Source organism: Harmonia axyridis, chromosome X, assembly GCF_914767665.1.
Source record: "Harmonia axyridis chromosome X, icHarAxyr1.1, whole genome shotgun sequence".
Lineage (NCBI taxonomy): Eukaryota > Metazoa > Arthropoda > Insecta > Coleoptera > Coccinellidae > Harmonia > Harmonia axyridis.
The window spans coordinates 35,299,636-35,309,635 of NC_059508.1; the positions used below are offsets into that span (position 1 = coordinate 35,299,636).

Below are 10,000 nucleotides of genomic sequence, written 5' to 3' on the forward strand. Positions count from 1 at the left end.
ACGACGTAACAGCCCCCAGTCAGCATGAGACTCAAGCTATATATACATCATCATCATCTCGGACAAAACACCGATCAAAAATGAGAAAGTTTCTAGAAACAATCCCTCGCCAAGGCGTCCATATATAATACGAACCCCCGGCTATCAACTAATTTCTTATACACATTCCATCTCGACCCTTCGCTATACATGTGAATATAACGACACGGTGATTCGAGATTCAACAATATTTGTCGCTCGGAACGAATTGAGTGGTTGCAAATTTTTTGTGAACATAACCCGCAACGGGCAGAGGATCACGATTTTAAGGTTGGTCGCTTAAAGGCCATTCGACTACAAAGAGACGAAGCGGACCGCGACCTCGCTGCATGAGGTTGACGAAAGCGACCCAAGATGCGAAAGCCGAAACCAACACACCTTGCCAGTACCCAAACGCCGAGGTCGGATTCGGGTCTACCACTTACCAACTGAATATCATCCTAAAAAGAACTCCAAACAGTCTAGGACAGGACCCATTCTCCACCCCTTCTATATATGTCAGGAGAACCCCGGATTCCCCTCCAGACACGATTTAGCAAACTTTTCCCGATCGATCCGACCCACCGAGGCCGTTTCGACCGTTCGCCGCGCCTACTAGAGCTGATTTCTTCGGACTCCGATCAGAAAATCCGCCGATGCATGTCGTTAACACCTAGTCCGCCTCGTCCGATCGATCGAGGCCGTTTCGACCGTTCGCCGCGCCTACTAGAGCTGATTTCTTCGGACTCCGATCAGAAAATCCGCCGATGCATGTCGTTAACACCTAGTCCGCCTCGTCCGATCGATCTAGGCCATCTCGAACCACCCATCGCGCATCGAAAGTCGCATCTCTCGAACTCCGATCCGGAAATCGGCCGATGCATCACGTTAACTATTTCTTATATATCTAATATAATATACATGGAGACGGTAAGAATTCTTTTAATCGAAGATATACATATACTTCTCATCAATATCCAAAAGCTTATCGAAAAATAAATTACTCAACTTTTACGTGAAGAATCGTTCACCCAAACCTTATCCCCTATATATGTCAGGAGAACCCAAGGTTCCCCTCCAGACACGATTTAGCAAACTTTTCCCGATCGATCCGACCCACCGAGGCCGTCTCGACCGTCCGCTGCGCCTACTAGGGCCGATTTCTTCGGACTCCGATCAGAAAATATACCGATGCATGTCGTTAACACCTAGTCCGCCTCGTCCGATCTATCTAAACAGTCTCGACGCACCCAACACTCTTTCAAAGTCGGATTACTCGGACTCAATCTGAAAATGGACCGATGCATGACGTCAACACTTAGCCCGCCTCGTCTGATCTATCTAAGCCATCTCGACCCACCCAACACGCCTTCCAAGTCGGATCACTCGGACTTCGATCTGAAAATCTCCGGACTCATTTTTATGAATATCCCCAGTCAGTAAGAACGTTATTTCGCCAATATATACCAACAATAAACCATATTCCAATAGCTGAACCAAAAATATAATTCCCGATCCAAACGTTCTGCATCGCCCAACGCGACCACCTTCCCTATATATGTCAGGAGAGCACAGGGTTCCCCTCCAGACAACACTTACGCTCTATCCCCGACTCTCGGTCGATCGATAGGCCAGGTCAGCGGTGTCTGTTTCGGCCGAAGCTCGGACTTTGGTCAAAATGTTCCGATACAAAATTTGAACCAAGATAGATACAGATATGATTCCTTCTTAAATATACGTTGATTATCGAACAGAATATGGTAAATATTTTGCGATGACCGAGGATTTCATGAATTTTTTTTTTTTTTCGAAAAAATTTTCTATTATCGGAATTTCCTCAAATTTCATTTGGTTGCCTCCTAATGCTTATTAAAAATGATAACCAACAATCAGAATCATTATTTATCATTTATTTCAATTTTTATAATGAAAAACGTTCACGTCCTTTCGCGCCTCTCGATCGTCGTTTACGTGATGCATCGGTCAGCCCTAGTTTACGTGGTGCATCGGTAAGATCGAGTTCACGTTCTGCATCGGTCTGCCCGAGTTTACGTGGTGCATCGGTAAGATCGAGATTACGTGGTGCATCGGTAAGATCGAGTTCACGTTCTGCATCGGTCTGCCTGAGTTTACGTGGTGCATCGGTATGATCGAGTTTACGTTCTGCATCGGTGTGATCTAGTTTACGTTGTGCATCGGTAAGATCGAGATTACGTGAAGCATCGGTATGATCGAGTTTACGTTCTGCATCGGTCTGGACTCTGAGATATATTTTCGACGTGAAAATGTTCCGATACAACTTTTGAACCAGGATAGTTAGAGAGATGATTTTTTCTGGGATGTACGTTGATTGGGGAATGGATTGTGGAAAATAACTTGCCATGACCGAGGTGTTCTCGAATTTTTTTTTTTTTTCGAAAAATATTTTCTGATTTTGGATTTCACTCAAATTTGATTTCGTTGCCTTCTAATGTGTTCTAAAAGAGTAAATCAGTAATCAGAATCGAAAAATATTTTTCGGATTTTTTTTTTTTTGAAAAAAAATTTTCTGATTTTGGAATTTCCTCAAATTTGATTTGGTTGCCTTCTAATGTGTTTTTAAAGCGTAAATCAGTAATCAGAATCAATATTCATTGTCGACTTTAATTTTTATAAGGAAAAATGTTCACGTCCTTAAACGCCTCCCCATCATTAGCCCGAGTCCAAGTCGATGTCAGTCCCGAGCGGACGGTGTCAGATACTACCTATCGCCCCGGTCTGGACTTGGCGAGGTATTTCGACGTGAAATGTTCCGATACAACTTTTGAACCAGGATAGTTAGAGAGATGATTTCTTCTATGTTGTACGTTGATTGTGGAATGGATTGTGGGAAATAACTTGCCATGACCCAGGTGTTCTTGAATTTTTTTTTTTTTCGAAAAAAATTTTTTGATCTTGAAATTTCCTCAAATCTGATTGCGTTGCCTTCTAATGTGTTCTAAAAGAGTAAATCAGTAATCAGAATCAATATTCATTGTCGACTTTAATTTTTATAAGGAAAAATGTTCACGTCCTTAAACGCCTCTCCATCGTTACCCCGACTCCAAGACGATGTTAGACCGGAGCGGACGGTGTCAAATGCGACCGATCTCCCCGGTCTGGACTTAGCGAGATATTCCGACGTGAAATGTTCCGATACAAAAATTTAACTGTGATAGTTAGAGAGATGGTTCCTTTTGTGATGTACGTTGATTGTGTAATAGAATATGGAAATAAACTTGAGATGACCGAGGTCTTCTGGGATTTTTTTTTTTTTTCGAAAAATATTTTTCGATTTCGGAAATCCCTCAAATTTCATTGAGATATGTCCTAATGTGTTCTTAAAACTTAAATCAACAATCAGAATTAATATCCAAAAGTTATTTCATTTTTTATAAGGAAAAACGTTCACGTCCTTTCCGCTCCCAAAAAGTGAGATATCATAGAAAATATCGCTATATTTGTTGTTTACGGCCATACCACGCTGAAATTGCCAGTTCTCGTCAGAACACTGAAGCCAAGCAGCGTCGGGCGCGGTTAGTACTTGGATGGGTGACCGCTTGGGAACACCGCGTGCTGTAAGCTTTTTTTTTACGTTCTGCATCGGTCTGCCGAGATAACGTGGTGCATCGGTATGATCGAGTTTACGTTCTGCATCGGTAAGATCGAGATTACGTGATGCATCGGTAAGATTGAGATTACGTGGTGCATCGGTAAGATCGAGTTTACGTGGTGCATCGGTAAGATCCAATTCACGTTCTGCATCGGTAAGATCCAGTTCACGTGGTGCATCGGTAAGATCGAGATTACGTGGTGCATCGGTAAGATCGAGTTTACGTGGTGCATCGGTAAGATCCAATTCACGTTCTGCATCGGTAAGATCCAGTTCACGTGGTGCATCGGTAAGATCGAGATTACGTGGTGCATCGGTAAGATCGAGTTTACGTGGTGCATCGGTAAGATCCAATTCACGTTCTGCATCGGTAAGATCCAGTTCACGTGGTGCATCGGTAAGATCGAGATTACGTGGTGCATCGGTAAGATCGAGTTTACGTGGTGCATCGGTAAGATCCAATTCACGTTCTGCATCGGTAAGATCCAGTTCACGTGGTGCATCGGTAAGATCGAGATTACGTGGTGCATCGGTAAGATCGAGTTTACGTGGTGCATCGGTAAGATCCAATTCACGTTCTGCATCGGTAAGATCCAGTTCACGTGGTGCATCGGTAAGATTGAGATTACGTGGTGCATCGGTAAGATCCAGTTCACGTGGTGCATCGGTAAGATGGAGATTACGTGGTGCATCGGTAAGATCGAGATTACGTGGTGCATCGGTAAGATCTACTTTACGTTCTGCATCGGTCTGCCCTTGTTTACGTGGTGCATCGGTAAGATCGAGATTACGTGAAGCATCGGTATGATCGAGTTTACGTTCTGCATCGGTCTGCCCGATATTACGTGGTGCATCGGTCTGCCCTAGTTTACGTGGTGCATCGGTTTGGACTTAGAGATATATTTTCGACGTGAAAATGTTCCGATACAACTTTTGAACCAGGATAGTTAGAGAGATGATTTTTTCTGGGATGTACGTGGATCGGGGAATGGATTGTGGGAAATAACTTGCCATGACCGAGGTGTCCTCGAATTTTTTTTTTTTTCGAAAAAAATTTTCTGATTGTGGAATTTTCTCAAATTTGATTTGGTTGCCTCCTAATGTGTTCTAAAAGAGTAAATCAGTAATCGGAATCGAAAAATATTTTTCGGATTTTTTTTTTTTTCGAAAAAAATTTTCTGATCGTGGAATTTCCTCAAATTCGATTTGGTTGCCTTCTAATGTGTTTTTAAAGCGTAAATCAGTAATCAGAATCAATATTCATTGTCGACTTTAATTTTTATAAGGAAAAATGTTCACGTCCTTAAACGCCTCCCCATCATCAGCCCGAGTCCAAGTCGATGTCAGTCCCGAGCGGACGGTGTCAGATACTACCTATCGCCGAGGTCTGGACTTGGCGAGATATTACGACGTGAAATGTTCCGATACAACTTTTGAACCAGGATAGTTAGAGAGATGATTTCTTCTATGTTGTACGTTGATTGTGGAATGAAATACGGAAAATAACTCGCCATGACCGAGGTGATTACGATTTTTTTTTTTTTTCGAAAAAAATTTTCTGATCGTGGAATTTTCTCAAATTTGATTTGGTTGCCTCCTTATATGTTCTAGTAGCGATAATCAACAATCAGAATCAAAATCCATGGTCGGGTTTGATTTTTATAAGGAAAAATGTTCACGTCCTTTTTTACAACCCCGACTCATTGACGATGTTAGAACCGAGCCGGCGGTGTCAGATACGACCGATCGCCCCGGTCCCGATCGTCATTTACGTTGTGCATCGGTCTGCCCGAGATTACGTGGTGCATCGGTATGATCGAGTTTACGTGGTGCATCGGTAAGATCCAATTCACGTTCTGCATCGGTAAGATCCAATTCACGTTCTGCATCGGTAAGATCCAGTTCACGTGGTGCATCGGTAAGATGGAGATTACGTGGTGCATCGGTAAGATCGAGATTACGTGGTGCATCGGTAAGATCTACTTTACGTTCTGCATCGGTCTGCCCTTGTTTACGTGGTGCATCGGTAAGATCGAGATTACGTGAAGCATCGGTATGATCGAGTTTACGTTCTGCATCGGTCTGCCCGATATTACGTGGTGCATCGGTCTGCCCTAGTTTACGTGGTGCATCGGTTTGGACTTAGAGATATATTTTCGACGTGAAAATGTTCCGATACAACTTTTGAACCAGGATAGTTAGAGAGATGATTTTTTCTGGGATGTACGTGGATCGGGGAATGGATTGTGGGAAATAACTTGCCATGACCGAGGTGTCCTCGAATTTTTTTTTTTTTCGAAAAAAATTTTCTGATTGTGGAATTTTCTCAAATTTGATTTGGTTGCCTCCTAATGTGTTCTAAAAGAGTAAATCAGTAATCGGAATCGAAAAATATTTTTCGGATTTTTTTTTTTTTCGAAAAAAATTTTCTGATCGTGGAATTTCCTCAAATTCGATTTGGTTGCCTTCTAATGTGTTTTTAAAGCGTAAATCAGTAATCAGAATCAATATTCATTGTCGACTTTAATTTTTATAAGGAAAAATGTTCACGTCCTTAAACGCCTCCCCATCATCAGCCCGAGTCCAAGTCGATGTCAGTCCCGAGCGGACGGTGTCAGATACTACCTATCGCCGAGGTCTGGACTTGGCGAGATATTACGACGTGAAATGTTCCGATACAACTTTTGAACCAGGATAGTTAGAGAGATGATTTCTTCTATGTTGTACGTTGATTGTGGAATGAAATACGGAAAATAACTCGCCATGACCGAGGTGATTACGATTTTTTTTTTTTTTCGAAAAAAATTTTCTGATCGTGGAATTTTCTCAAATTTGATTTGGTTGCCTCCTTATATGTTCTAGTAGCGATAATCAACAATCAGAATCAAAATCCATGGTCGGGTTTGATTTTTATAAGGAAAAATGTTCACGTCCTTTTTTACAACCCCGACTCATTGACGATGTTAGAACCGAGCCGGCGGTGTCAGATACGACCGATCGCCCCGGTCCCGATCGTCATTTACGTTGTGCATCGGTCTGCCCGAGATTACGTGGTGCATCGGTATGATCGAGTTTACGTGGTGCATCGGTAAGATCCAATTCACGTTCTGCATCGGTAAGATCCAATTCACGTTCTGCATCGGTAAGATCCAGTTCACGTGGTGCATCGGTAAGATGGAGATTACGTGGTGCATCGGTAAGATCGAGATTACGTGGTGCATCGGTAAGATCTACTTTACGTTCTGCATCGGTCTGCCCTTGTTTACGTGGTGCATCGGTAAGATCGAGATTACGTGAAGCATCGGTATGATCGAGTTTACGTTCTGCATCGGTCTGCCCGATATTACGTGGTGCATCGGTCTGCCCTAGTTTACGTGGTGCATCGGTTTGGACTTAGAGATATATTTTCGACGTGAAAATGTTCCGATACAACTTTTGAACCAGGATAGTTAGAGAGATGATTTTTTCTGGGATGTACGTGGATCGGGGAATGGATTGTGGGAAATAACTTGCCATGACCGAGGTGTCCTCGAATTTTTTTTTTTTTCGAAAAAAATTTTCTGATTGTGGAATTTTCTCAAATTTGATTTGGTTGCCTCCTAATGTGTTCTAAAAGAGTAAATCAGTAATCGGAATCGAAAAATATTTTTCGGATTTTTTTTTTTTTCGAAAAAAATTTTCTGATCGTGGAATTTCCTCAAATTCGATTTGGTTGCCTTCTAATGTGTTTTTAAAGCGTAAATCAGTAATCAGAATCAATATTCATTGTCGACTTTAATTTTTATAAGGAAAAATGTTCACGTCCTTAAACGCCTCCCCATCATCAGCCCGAGTCCAAGTCGATGTCAGTCCCGAGCGGACGGTGTCAGATACTACCTATCGCCGAGGTCTGGACTTGGCGAGATATTACGACGTGAAATGTTCCGATACAACTTTTGAACCAGGATAGTTAGAGAGATGATTTCTTCTATGTTGTACGTTGATTGTGGAATGAAATACGTAAAATAACTCGCCATGACCGAGGTGATTACGATTTTTTTTTTTTTCGAAAAAAATTTTCTGATCGTGGAATTTTCTCAAATTTGATTTGGTTGCCTCCTTATATGTTCTAGTAGCGATAATCAACAATCAGAATCAAAATCCATGGTCGGGTTTGATTTTTATAAGGAAAAATGTTCACGTCCTTTTTTACAACCCCGACTCATTGACGATGTTAGAACCGAGCCGGCGGTGTCAGATACGACCGATCGCCCCGGTCCCGATCGTCATTTACGTTGTGCATCGGTCTGCCCGAGATTACGTGGTGCATCGGTATGATCGAGTTTACGTGGTGCATCGGTAAGATCCAATTCACGTTCTGCATCGGTAAGATCCAATTCACGTTCTGCATCGGTAAGATCCAGTTCACGTGGTGCATCGGTAAGATGGAGATTACGTGGTGCATCGGTAAGATCGAGATTACGTGGTGCATCGGTAAGATCTACTTTACGTTCTGCATCGGTCTGCCCTTGTTTACGTGGTGCATCGGTAAGATCGAGATTACGTGAAGCATCGGTATGATCGAGTTTACGTTCTGCATCGGTCTGCCCGATATTACGTGGTGCATCGGTCTGCCCTAGTTTACGTGGTGCATCGGTTTGGACTTAGAGATATATTTTCGACGTGAAAATGTTCCGATACAACTTTTGAACCAGGATAGTTAGAGAGATGATTTTTTCTGGGATGTACGTGGATCGGGGAATGGATTGTGGGAAATAACTTGCCATGACCGAGGTGTCCTCGAATTTTTTTTTTTTTCGAAAAAAATTTTCTGATTGTGGAATTTTCTCAAATTTGATTTGGTTGCCTCCTAATGTGTTCTAAAAGAGTAAATCAGTAATCGGAATCGAAAAATATTTTTCGGATTTTTTTTTTTTCGAAAAAAATTTTCTGATCGTGGAATTTCCTCAAATTCGATTTGGTTGCCTTCTAATGTGTTTTTAAAGCGTAAATCAGTAATCAGAATCAATATTCATTGTCGACTTTAATTTTTATAAGGAAAAATGTTCACGTCCTTAAACGCCTCCCCATCATCAGCCCGAGTCCAAGTCGATGTCAGTCCCGAGCGGACGGTGTCAGATACTACCTATCGCCGAGGTCTGGACTTGGCGAGATATTACGACGTGAAATGTTCCGATACAACTTTTGAACCAGGATAGTTAGAGAGATGATTTCTTCTATGTTGTACGTTGATTGTGGAATGAAATACGGAAAATAACTCGCCATGACCGAGGTGATTACGATTTTTTTTTTTTTTCGAAAAAAATTTTCTGATCGTGGAATTTTCTCAAATTTGATTTGGTTGCCTCCTTATATGTTCTAGTAGCGATAATCAACAATCAGAATCAAAATCCATGGTCGGGTTTGATTTTTATAAGGAATAATGTTCACGTCCTTTTTCGCCTATGTTCTTTTTCGACGTGAAAAGTTCCGATACAACTTTTGAACCAGGATAGTTAGAGAGATGATTTTTTCTGGGATGTATGTTGATTGACGTACGAAACTTGGAAAAAAAATAGAAAAGACCGAGGTACTCTAGAAAAAAAATTTATTGAAAATATTTTTTTGATTTCGGAATTAATTCGAAATTCATTCAGATGTCTTCTATCAATATCGCGAAAGAAAAATCAATAATCAGAATCGATATTCATCTAAGATTATTTCCTTTTGGATTGTGTTAACATTCGGTACGATCTTGTCTACGTGATGCATCGGTTTGTTTCTCGGCTCTTGTGAGCAAGTTGGACACTCGAGACGGCCTCCATCGATCGGATTAGGCGGGCTTTAATGTTAACGTGCTGCATCGGTGTGATCTTGTTTACGTCATGCATCGGTATAGCTTTAAATCGCGCCGTAAAGTCGTTCACGTCATGCATCGGTATCTTAAATCGCGCCGAAAAGTCGTTCACGTCATGCATCGGTATCTTAAATCGCGCCGTAAAGTCGTTCACGTCATGCATCGGTATCTTAAATCGAGCCGAAAAGTCGTTCACGTCATGCATCGGTGGCACAAAAAAAAGACGCCGATGCATGACGTGAGCCGACTTTTCGGCGCGATTTAAGATACCGATGCATGACGTGAACGACTTTACGGCGCGATTTAAGATACCGATGCATGACGTGAATCGACTTTTCGGCATGAAGTCAGCTAAAATTATCGTGTGCATCTTGGGTCGGTCCACGTACCGTAGATCAGAGAGGGACGACGTACATACATCGGATACATTTGTATCCAACAAGTTACGATCGTCGTCTGATCCAGCGGTAATCGGACCTACTCTCGTGAATTTATTTTGCCCCTTGAATAATTTT

The 10,000-nt window shown here is 41.9% G+C and overlaps 1 non-coding gene across 1 annotated transcript; it reads left to right on the forward strand.

The window, feature by feature from the left end:
* Positions 1–3,502: 3,502 nt before the first annotated feature.
* Positions 3,503–3,621, forward strand: LOC123688315. The gene has a single exon (XR_006749844.1). It is a non-coding gene; the product is annotated as a 5S ribosomal RNA (ribosomal RNA).
* Positions 3,622–10,000: the final 6,379 nt, after the last annotated feature.